This window comes from Mobula birostris, chromosome 28 (assembly GCF_030028105.1).
Source record: "Mobula birostris isolate sMobBir1 chromosome 28, sMobBir1.hap1, whole genome shotgun sequence".
NCBI classification, from domain to species: domain Eukaryota; kingdom Metazoa; phylum Chordata; class Chondrichthyes; order Myliobatiformes; family Myliobatidae; genus Mobula; species Mobula birostris.
The window spans coordinates 23,767,239-23,779,721 of record NC_092397.1 but is presented as its reverse complement, the minus strand read 5'-3'; the positions used below and the strand labels follow the sequence as shown (position 1 = coordinate 23,779,721).

The 12,483-nt window shown below is 46.4% G+C and overlaps 1 protein-coding gene across 2 annotated transcripts in view; it reads right to left on the bottom strand.

The window, feature by feature from the left end:
• Positions 1–12,483, bottom strand: part of LOC140189015 (histone H3) — a 32,500-nt gene that overhangs the window by 5,592 nt on the left and 14,425 nt on the right. For both annotated transcript variants that reach the window (XM_072245688.1, XM_072245687.1), the window contains exon 2: positions 2,180–2,279. The gene's annotated coding sequence lies outside the window, so the exon portion shown is untranslated. The remainder of the gene's footprint in view (positions 1–2,179; positions 2,280–12,483) is intronic.

Sequence of the window (12,483 nt, the reverse complement as noted above, 5' to 3'; positions counted from 1 at the left end):
CTCATCCTTAGGGAACGTGTGGTTTGTGGAGGGATGATGATCTGAGGAGCTGGGTGACAGGCAGAAAAGGCAAAGCGATGAAGAGAAAGGAATCCAATAGGAGAGAACTTTGGACCATGGGATGACACGAAGGAGGTGGAGAACCAGACAGAGTTGATGGGCAGGTCATGAGGGTGTGTGAAGAGAGGTGAAGGGGTTAAATGGTATCAGAATGGGGGAAAAGAAGTGGGGGTGAGGGAAACAGAGTGTAGTGATATCCGGAATTGGTAGAAATCAATGTTCATTCTATCAAGATTGGAGGCTGCACAGTCAGAATATGAGATGTTGTTCAGCTAACCTGTACTTGGCTTCGTCGTAGCAGTAGCGGAGGCCACATGCAAACATGTTGGTGATGGCTCTCCGCTGGTCAGGGTCGACCATGGATATTGCGCCCTAGCTGTGGAAGTCGATATGCAAGTCGGGGACGTACGAGACGTAAAGCAAGTCGGGGACGTACGAGACGTAAAGCAAGTCGGGGACGTACGAGACGTAAAGCAAGTCGGGGACGTACGATACGTAAAGCAAGTCGGGGACGTACGATACGTAAAGCAAGTCGGGGACGTACGATACGTAAAGCAAGTCGGGGACGTACGATACGTAAAGCAAGTCGGGGACGTACGAAACGTGAAGCAAGTCGGGGACGTACGAAACGTGAAGCAAGTCAGGGACGTACGAAACGTAAAGCAAGTCAGGGACGTACGAAACGTAAAGCAAGTCGGGGACGTACGATACGTAAAGCAAGTCGGGGACGTACGATACGTAAAGCAAGTCGGGGACGTACGAAACGTAAAGCAAGTCGGCGACGTACGAAACGTAAAGCAAGTCGGGGACGTGCGAAACGTAAAGCAAGTCGGGGACGTGCGAAACGTAAAGCAAGTCGGGGACGTACGATACGTAAAGCAAGTCGGGGACGTACGATACGTAAAGCAAGTCGGGGACGTACGAAACGTAAAGCAAGTCGGGGACGTACGATACGTAAAGCAAGTCGGGGACGTACGAAACGTAAAGCAAGTCGGGGACGTACGAAACGTAAAGCAAGTCGGGGACGTACGAAACGTAAAGCAAGTCGGGGACGTACGATACGTAAAGCAAGTCGGGGACGTACGAAACGTAAAGCAAGTCGGGGACGTACGAAACGTAAAGCAAGTCGGGGACGTACGAAACGTAAAGCAAGTCGGGGACGTACGATACGTAAAGCAAGTCGGGGACGTACGATACGTAAAGCAAGTCGGGGACGTACGAAACGTAAAGCAAGTCGGGGACGTACGAAACGTAAAGCAAGTCGGGGACGTACGATACGTAAAGCAAGTCGGGGACGTACGAAACGTAAAGCAAGTCGGGGACGTACGAGACGTAAAGCAAGTCGGGGACGTACGAGACGTAAAGCAAGTCGGGGACGTACGAGACGTAAAGCAAGTCGGGGACGTACGAGACGTAAAGCAAGTCGGGGACGTACGATACGTAAAGCAAGTCGGGGACGTACGAAACGTAAAGCAAGTCGGGGACGTACGAAACGTAAAGCAAGTCGGGGACGTACGATACGTAAAGCAAGTCGGGGACGTACGAAACGTAAAGCAAGTCGGGGACGTACGAGACGTAAAGCAAGTCGGGGACGTACGAGACGTAAAGCAAGTCGGGGACGTACGAGACGTAAAGCAAGTCGGGGACGTACGAGACGTAAAGCAAGTCGGGGACGTACGATACGTAAAGCAAGTCGGGGACGTACGAAACGTAAAGCAAGTCGGGGACGTACGAAACGTAAAGCAAGTCGGGGACGTACGAAACGTAAAGCAAGTCGGGGACGTACGATACGTGAAGCAAGCAGTCGCCCATGCAGGAGCTGATGATTCCAGAGCAACAGCGGAGACCGATGGAGTCAAGCACCAGCGGTGTCGCAGGATTGCCAGTCTGCACTGAACATCAGACCATCAGACCGACAAGGAGTTAGTGTTCACAGTGGGGACACAGAAAACATCCCACAGATATCTGATGGTGACATTTCAATATTGTGCCATAATGTGTAACAACCGCCGTCTCCAGGGAGAAACTAATGGGACTAAAAGCAAACATTACCAGGTCCCAACGACCTGCACTAAAGTCTGGAGAGAAAGGAGAGACATTGAAGTCTGTCAAAACTCACTGTTACAGAAAGGTCCCAGTTAGTTGAAAACCATTGTTGAAGAATGGTGGAAGGTAACTGTAGTCCTGTTAACTTCACTTCAGGTACTGGAGTCGATAATCTATCAAGAAATAGCAAATCATTTCGAAAAGTTTAATGTCATTGAACTAAGTCAACAGGGTTTACAGTCAGATTCACACAGCACAGAAACAAGACCTTCAGCTCAAATTGTCCACGATGACCAAAGTTTCTATCTGAGCTCGTGGTCTGTAACCCCCTCACCACCACCAACTGGAAAAGTTGCCCTTCAGGTTCCTATTAAATCTCATCTTAAACCAATGCCCTCCAGTTCTTGATTCCCCAACACTGGCAAAATGATTGTTATCTTTGACCCAACTCAGGCCCCTTATTATTTTTTACACCTCTGCAATATCATTACTCATTCTCCAACATTCCAGGGAAAATTGACCAAAACGCTTTCCACAAATCAGTCCTTCAAGATCCAGCAACATCCTCGTAAACCTCCTCTGCTCTCTTCCCAGCTTAATGGTGTCTGTCAGACAGCAGGGTCACTAAAACTAAACACTATTTGAGAAATGCGGCCAAACCAACGTGTTGGACAACTGCAACATTTCATCCCAGCTTCTATATTCGGTGCCCTGACTGAAGGCCAGTGTTCCAAAAGCCTCTTCACCACCCTGTCCATCTGGAACCTGGTCTTAGACCCTGTAACCTGGGTTGCTGAATGTTAAGTCATGTTTGACAAACATACCAGAGATTTGAGACTTTACAGGGGAAGTTGGAGAAGTGGTGTTCTTGGATTTTCAGGAGCCATTTGCCAAGGTGCCACATGTAAGGCTGGTGCACAAGACCAGAGCTCAGTACTGGGAAGGAAGTGTGTTAATACTGACTGAAGACTGGTTACCATACTGAGACAGAATAACAGGTCTGTTTCAGACTGGGATGATATTACTAGTGGAGTTTCCCAGTGAACTGTTCTGGATCGACAATGATTTATTATTGATATTAATGACCCAGAGGAGGGAGGTCAATGACAGGGAATGTGGTGGGGGACATGATGTGATTGGACATTTCATCTCTCCAACAGGATAAGAAGAAGCTGGTGAGTAGAATACTTGGTAAATGGAGTTTAATGTGGTGAAGTGTGATGGCATGTAGAATGGTAGGAGGAATCAAAAGTCAGACTGTGATTTATGTGGAGATAAATTGTAAACGAGAGAAATAGAGAGGGGTCAAGGTGCTGAACTACACAACAAAATAGAGACGGGAGCAGTGAGTGGTTCATAAAACCATATATGACCAAGGTTCAGAGGTGAATGGTTCATTGACATTTACTGATGGGTTGTTGGTGCAGAGAAACAGAGAAGTGTTGTTACCGTGACAGACAAGTGCACAGTGATGGATTTTGGGAAGTTAAAGCAGGTCAGGACATACCGAGTGAATGGAGGGTCCTGAGGAGTGTTGATGAAAGAGAAACCTGGGGCACAGATGCATAATTCCCTGAAAGTGCCAACACAGGTAGACACGGTGGTGAAGAAGGAACACGACATGCTTGTCTTCATCGGCAAAGGCTCTGAGAGGAGTTGGGACATCACATTACAGTTGTACATATCAATAATGACACCACACCAGGAGTACCCTGTGCAGTTCTGGTCACATGAGAGGAAGGATGTGATTAAGCTGGAAAGGTGCAGAAACAATTCACAGGAATGTTACCTGGACTGCGGGGCTTGAGTTACAAGGAAAGATCAGACCGACTGGGACTGTCTTCCCTGGAGTGAAGGAGACTGAGGGGAGACCTAACAGAAGTTTATAAAACTATGAGAGGTGTAGACAAGGTAAACAGGCAGAATCATTTTGCCAGGGTAGAAATATCAAATATGAGAAGGTGCAGCTTTAAAATGCCAGGGTGAAAATTTAAAGGTGGACGTTAGGGCAGGTAAGATTTCTGTTTTTGTACAGAGAGTGGTGAGGGCCGGGTATGGGCTGCCTTGGGGAGTGGTGGAAGCAGATACGATAATGACATTTAACAGGGTTTTAGACAAGTCCATGAATATTCAGAGAATTTAAGCACATGAATTATAAGCAGGCAGAAGAGATTTAGTTTCATTTGGCATCGTGTTCAGCACAGACATCATGGGAAGAAGGGTCTGTTCCTGTGCTGTACTGTTCTGTGTTCTCGGTGAGCCTCAGTGACAGGGGAGTCTTTAGCCGGGGTCACAGACAGGTGTATCTGACGTAAGGAGACAGACTGCAGGATGGTGCATTACCTCCCTGGTACCAGGGTCGAGGATGGAACTGAAAAAGTACAGGCCATTCTGAAAGGGCAGGGTGAGCAGCCAGAGGTCGTGGTCCATATTGGCTCTAACAAAAGAGACAAAGTCCTGCAAAAAGAACTTAAGGAGTTGAGGAAAAGTTAAGTAGAAACTCTGTGGTGGGGGTGGGGATAATCCCAGTGCCACCTGCTAGCGAGGAAATAAATAAAAAAGGTATTACAGTTCCGGCCCAAAACGGTGACTTTTCGTTTTGACCCCAGCATCCGCAGAGTATTTTGTGTTTACAGAGATCCAGCTGAGAGAAGGGCAAGACTGGTAGTGAAACATTCCAGGATTCAGATGATTCAGACAGTCCAGAGGGAGGTGAATGAGGTTGGGGACCTGTACGGCTGATCAGGCAGAATGTCACAAGGTCGAGGTCACCCTGGAGGCTCCTCCAGTCAGACAATGTGGGTAGAGTTCAGGAATAAGAAAGGAGCAATCCCCGTGCTAGGATTATACTGGAAGCCTCACAACAGCCAGTAAGAGAGGAACAGATATGTCGGCAGGTTATGGACTGATGTAAAAACTACAGAGTAGATTTGGTGAGTGAATAACCTCCCCAGAGTAACTGGGACTCCCTTGCACCCTGAGGCTTGGATGGAGCATTATTTGTGTTCAGGAAGGTTTCCTGAAACAATATGTCATCCACCAGGGAGAGGGACATTCTTGACTTCACCTTGGGAAATATGGGACTCAGCAGAGTGGTGGCAGGAACAACCAGTGTTCTGAGAGGAATTAGACAAGTCCTTCAGGGGAAATGACCTGCACAGCTGTGGGTACAGTGGGGAATGGGATTGTGGAAATGTTGTAGCAGGAGTTGGTATAAATTTGATGAGTCAAATAGTCTCGACGATCACAGAATGATTCTCCGCCCAATAATAGTCTGAAAAAAATCACTCTGGTCACCAGTGAATCTACCAAACTCCAGGATGGACAAGATCAATTGTGTAATAAGGACACACTTCTGTCGAAACACTGACACTATATACCAAGTACACTGAGCTGCCAGAGCACAACACCGGCCAGTGAGGACACAGACCAGTACAACACCCGGCTCTCTACTACAAAGTTCAAAGCTGAAAGTAAATGTATTATCAAAATACATTTCTGTCACCATATACAACCCTGAGATTAGTTTTCTTGTGGGCATACTGCTGGTTTGTTAGAGCGGTTGGGGAGGGTTTAAATTAATTTGGCAGGAGCATGGGAACTGGTGTGAAAGGATGCAGGATAGGACAGATGGTAAAGAAAGCAAAGATCGCATGCAGTCACACTGTCAGGAAGGGCAGGCAGATGATAGGACATAACTGCAGCCAGCAGGGTGAGTATCAATGCATGAGGAATGCAGAATCAATAAGGGTAGCAAATGCAGAACTCAAACTGTTATATCTCAATACACGGAGTGTAAGAAATAAGGTGGATAATCTTATTGCCCTATTACGGATTGTCATGTTTAATGTTGTGACCATCACTAAATCATGGCTGAAGGATGTTTCTAGTTCGGAGCTAAATGCCCCAGGTTACACGTATCAGAGGGATAGGAAGGTAGACAATGGAGATGGCATGGCTCTGCTGGTAAAGAATGGTAACAAATCAGTAGAAAGATGTGACACAGGATCGGAAGATGTTGAATCATTGTGAGTTGAATTTAAAAACTGCAAGTGTAAAAAGGACGTTGATGGTAGTTGTTTACAGGCCTCCCAACAGTTGCTGGTATGTGGACCACAGATTACAACAGGAAATAGAAAAGGCAGGTCAAAAGGGCAATGTTGTGGAAGGGGAGATTTCATCAGAGTCATGGGAGATTTTAACATGCAGGTCGATTGGGAAAATCAGGTTGGAAATAGATCTGAAGAGAGTGAGTTTGCTGAATGCTGAACAGATGGCTTTTTCGAGCAGTTTGTCATTGGGCTACTAGGGGAACAGCTATACTGGATTGTGTGTTATTGAATAAACTGCAAGTGATTAGGGAGCTGAAGGTAAAAGAACCCTTAGGAGGCAGTGATCTCAGTATCATTGAGTTCAGCTTGAAATTGGACAGGGAGAAAGTACAGTCTGACTCAGCAGTGTTTCAGTGGAGTAAAGGCAGTTACAGTGGTTTGAGAGAAGAGTTGGCTAAAATAAATTGGAAGGAGATGCTGGCAGGGATGGCAGCAGAGAAGTAACAGTTTCTGGGGAGAATGAGGGAGGTGCAGGATGAATATATTCCAAAAACAAATAAATACTCAAATGGCAAAATAGTACAACCGCGGCTGACAAGGAAATCAAAGCTAATGTAAAACCAAAAGGGAAGGCATATAACAAAGCAAGGCAGCAGAAAGGGAAATATAGACCAGTTAGACTGACCTCAGTGGTTGGGAAGATACCGGAGTGAATTGTTAAGGAGTATTGGAAACACAGGACAAGAAAGGACAAAGTCAGCACGGTTTCCTTAAGGGAAAGTCTTGCCTGATGAACCTGTTGGAATACTTTGAGGAGATTACATGCAGGATGGATAAAGGGGATGCACTGATGTCATATATTTGGACTTTCAAAAGGCTTTCTTTGACAAGGTGCCACAAATGATCCTGGCAATAAAAGGATTAATGCATGAGGGTGACCACTAGAAGTGGGAATGGTGCTGGAGATGGACAGACCCAGAGTTTCCAGGATGCTGAGACCAGAGATTCAGTGGGTTGGTCAAACCTGAGGTCAGGCTGCAAGTAGTTTGGTGACTACCACGACTGGAAAGGGGAAGAGACAGACAGTGCAATGTCTCCGTGGCTGTGACCCTCAGCAACAAGTACACTCCTTTGGATACCCCTGGGAGGATGACAAACCAGAGAACAGCAGCCCGTCATGTCAGTGATACTGACACCCCGGTCCGATGCTCCACGGGAGGAAAGGTCAATCACAGCAGTGATGACAACAGACTCACAGTACAGGGGATGTGCAGGAGATTATGTGGCAGCAAGAGAGATGCCACGGTGGGGTGTCCCCTCCCGGGTACTGGGGTCAGGCATGTCTCCGATGTGCAGGATTTCCTAATGATAAACTTGCCAGTTGATTTGGTGGTAAGGAAATCAAATGCAACGTCAGCATTCATTTCAAGAAGACTACAACACAAAAGCAAGGATGTAATGCTCAGAGTTTATAAGGCATTGGTCCGATCACACTTGGTATTGTGAACTGTTTTGGGCCCCTTCTCTAAAAAGGTACGTGTTCACATAGGAGAGGGTCCAGAGGAGGTTCACAAGAATGATCCTGGCAATAAAAGGGTTAATGCACGAGGATTGTTTGCTGGCTCTCGGCCTGTACTTGCTAGACTTTAGAAGAATGAGGGAATCTCATTGAAACTTATCAAAAATAGAAAGACCTACAACGGAGTGGGGAGGATGTTTCCGATAGCGGGGCAGTCTGGGATCACAGGGCACAGTCTCAGAATACTAGGACATCCTGTGAACAAAGATCAGGTAAAACTTCCATACCAAAGGGTAGTGAATCTGCACAGCCTGTGTCAGGGTGTTGTTCATTGACTATAGCTCAGTGTTTAATATCATCAATCCCACAGTCCTGATTAATAAGCTGCAGAACCTGGTCTCTCTGCAACTCGATCCTTGACTTCCTAACCGGGAGACCACAATCTGTGCGGATTAATGGAGATGGGCTAACCCCTATTGACATCAATGGATCTGGGGTTCAGACAGAAAACAGCTTTAAGTTCCTCAGCATCAGCATACCCGAGGATCTCACGCAGTCCGCACACACCAGCTGAGTGGTGAAAAAGGCACAACAGCGTCGCTTTCACCTCAGACGGGTGAGGAAGTTTGCTAGGAGCCCCCAAATCCTTACAACTTTCTACAGGGGCAAAATTGAGAACATCCTGAATGGCTGCATCACTGCCTGGTATGGGAACTGCATCTCCGTTAATGGCAGGACTCTACAGAGAGTGGTGCAGACAGCCCAGTGCATCTGTAGTTGTGAACTTCCCATGACTGAGGACACTTACAACAAAAGGTGAGAGAAAAGGGCCTGAAGGATCACTGGGGACCTGAGTCACCCCAACCACAATCTATTCCAGCTGCAACCATCCGGGAAACAGGACCGCAGCATAAAAGCCAGGACACACAGGCTCCGGGACAGCTTCTTCCACCAGGCCATCAGACTGATTAACTCACACTGATTTGAGTGTATTTCTATGTTACACTGGCTGTTCTATTTATTATAAATTAATATAAATTACTATGATTGTAAATTGCACGTTTAGACGGAGATGTAACAAAAATTTTTACTCCTCATGTACATGAAGGATACAAGAAATAAAGTCAATTCAAATTCAAATTAATATCTCCTCCTTGCTGATGATCAACACTGACACTGGTGCACCTCGGATTGTGCTTAGCCGACTGCTCCACTCCCCCTCTACCCATGACTGTGTGACTAAGCGTAGCTCAAAATCCATCCATAAATATGCTGGATACAACCATTGTTGGTACAATCTCAGATGGAGAGGATAGGACTTACAGGAGCAAGATATACCAGCTAGTTGAGTGGTGTCGCAGCAACAACCTTGTGCTTAATGTCAGTGCGACAAAAGAGCTGATTGAAGGAAAGGTAAGATGAGGGAACACAAACCAATCCTCAGAGGGATCAGAAGTGGAGAGAGTGAACAATTTCAAGTTCCTGGATATCAATATCTCCGAGGATCTAACCTGGTCCCAACATATCGATGCAGCTACAGTAAAAAGAAGGCATGACAGCAGATAAGTTTCATAAGGAGTTTGAAGACATTTGATTTCTCAATTTAAAACAGACAAAACTGCTCTAGATGTATTCTATATATGTTATTTCTGTTTTTGCACTGTTTTCAATCTACAAAATAAACATATCCATACATACACATACTGTAATTTATTTATTCTTTCTATATTATCATGCACTGCATTGAACTGCTGTTGCTACATTAACAAATTTCATGACACACGCCAGTGGTAATAAACCTGATTCTGGTTCTGACTCTGAATTCATCCCCACAGACGGCTGTGGCCAATTCACTGGGTATATCTAATGTGGATGTTCTTGATTATGGGAGGGGGGTTTGAGAGGGATAAGGATCAGTGATGGTCTCCTGAATGACCTGCCAGAGGAGGTGGTGGAGGCAGAAACACACAAAGTCTCTGTTCATGAACACTTCTCAGGAACCTGTCATTCACTGTGTACATCCTGTCCTGGTTAAACTTCCCAGTGCTGGGTCCATTGCTGTTTTCCATCTGTATTAACAATCTGGATGAGAATGTGGTAAACTGGATCAGCAAGTTTGCAGATAACACCAAGATTAGGGGTGCAGTGGACAGCAAGAAAGGCTAGCAAATATTGACATGGGACGTTGTCCAGCTGTTACAATGGCAGATGGAATTTAATGCAGACAATTATGAGGTGTGTGCAACAAAAGTTTAACGAGAGAAATGTGTGGTTTAAAGAGGATGAGGAAAAGCAAGGCGGCTGCGAGTGGAACGGCTCAGTATTTCCAGACCGAAGGTATTTTACTACTCGGAGTAAAGAGAGGCAAGACTGCACAGGCGCGTGACATCAGCCAGTAGAGCGGGAAAAGGTTAAAAAGAAGAGCGCCATATCCAGCGGGCAGCAGAGTGAGAGGGCTTTGGCTCAACTGGCTTAGGTGATAATGAGGCGAGGTAGGTTTACCTGCGTTAATTGCGGAAAGGAAGTATGTGTGTGACACCGGTGTTCTGTGCTCGGTGTCAGATGTGGAAAGTTCTGGAGTCTCCCAGCTTCGTGGACGGGAATATCCACACCCGGTGTGTTGAGCTGCGGCTCCTAAGGGACCGCGTTAGGGAACGGGAGTTGCAGCTCGTTAACCTTTGTCTGGTCAGGGACAGCGACGAGGTGATAGAAGGGTGATCACACCGGGACCATAGGAGACAGACAAGTGGTTAAGAGTCAGGAGAGGGAAGGGGAAGAGTCAGGTACCAGAGAGTAGCCCTGTGGCTGTCCCCCTGAACAATAAGTACTCCTGTTTGAGAACTGTTGGGGGGGGGCAGGGTGGGACAGTCTACCTGGGGGAAGCAACAGCAGCCGAGCCACCGGCACAGAGCCCGGCCCTGTGGCTCAGAAGGGTAGGGAAAGGAAGAGAAAGGCCGTAGTGATAGGGGACTCTTTAGTTAGGCACTCTGTGAATGCAGGAAAGAAACACGGATGGTAATTTGCCTCCCAGATGCCAGGGTCCGGGAAGTTTCAGATCGCGTCCAAAATATCCTGCAGTGGAATAGAGAACAGCCAGACGTCATGGTACATAATGGTACAACTGACATAGGTAGGAAAAGGGTGGAGGTCCTGAACACAGTCTACAGGGAGTAAGGAAGGAAGTTAAGAAGCAGGAGAGCAAAGGTAGTAATCTCGGGATTACTGCCTGTGCCACGGGACAGTGAGTATAGGAATAGAATGAGCTGGAGGATAAATGAGTGGCTCAGGGATTGAAGCAGGGGGCAGGGATTGGGATTTCTGGATCATTGGGACCTCTTTTGGGGCAGTTGTGACCTGTACAAAAAGGATGAGTTGCACTTGAATCCCACAGGGACCAATATCTTGGCAGGGAGGTTTGCTACTGGGGAGAGTTTAAACTAGAACTATTGGGGGGTGGGAACCGAACTGAAGAGACTGGGGAAGAGGCGGTTGGCTTACAAATAGAGAAAGCTTGGAGATGGTGTGTGAGGGAGGACAGGCAAGTGATAGAGAAGGTACGTGCTCAGACCAACGGTTTGAGATGTGTCTATTTTAACGCAGGGAGTATTGTGAACAAAGCGGATGAGCTTAGAGCATGTATCACTACTTGGAGCTATGATGTGGTGGCCATTACAAAGACTTGGATGGCTCAGGGACAGGAATGGTTACTTCAAGTGCCAGGTTTTAGATGTTTCAGGAAGGACAGAGAGGAAGGCAAAAGAGGTGGGGGCGTGGTACTGTTGATCAGAGATAGTGTCATGCCTGCAGAAAAGGAGGACGTCATGGGAGGATTGTCTACAGAGTCTCTGTGGGTGGAGGTTAGGAACAGGAAGGGGTCAATTACTCTACTGGGTGGTTTTCATAGGCCACCCAATAGTAACAGGGATATCGAGGAGCAGATAGGGAAAGAGATCCTGGAAACGAGTAATAACAACAGAGTTGTCGCGGTAGGAGATTTTAATTTCCCAAATATTGATTGGCATCTTCCCCGAGCAAGGGGTTTAGATAGGGTGGAGTTTGTTAGGTGTGTTCAGGAAGGTTTCTTGACACAATGTGTAGATAAGCCTACAAGAGGAGAGACTGTACTTGATTTGGTATTGGGAAATGAACCTGGTCAGGTGTCAGTTCTCTCAGCAGGACAGCATTTTAGAGATAGTGATCATAATTCTATTTCCTTTACAATAGCATTGGGAGAGATAGGAACAGACAAGTTAGAAAAGTGTTTAATTGGAGTAAGGGGAATTATGAGGCTATCAGGCAGAAACTTGGAAGCTTAAATTGGGAACAGATGTTCTCAGGGAAAGGTACGGAAGAAATGTGGCAAACATTCAGGGGATATTCGTGTGAAGTTCTGCATAGGTACGTTCCAATGAGACAGGGAAGTTATGGTAGGGTACAGGAACCGTGGTGTACAAAGGTTGTAGTAAATCTAGTCATGAAGAAAAGAAAAGCTTACATAAGGTTAAGAGAGCTAGGTACTGTTAGAGATCTAGAAGATTGTCAGGCTAACAGGAAGGAGCTTAAGAAGGAAATTAGCAGAGCCAGAAGGGGCCATGACAAGGCCTTGGTAGGCAGGATTAAGGAAAACCCCAAGGCACTCTGCAAGTATGTGAAGAGCAAGAGGATAAGACGTGAAAGAATAGGACCTATCAAGTGTGACAGTGGGAAAGTGTGTATGGAACCGGAGGAAATAGCAGAGGTACTTAATGAATACATTACTTCAATATTCACTACAGAAAAGGATCTCGATGATTGTAGGGATGACTT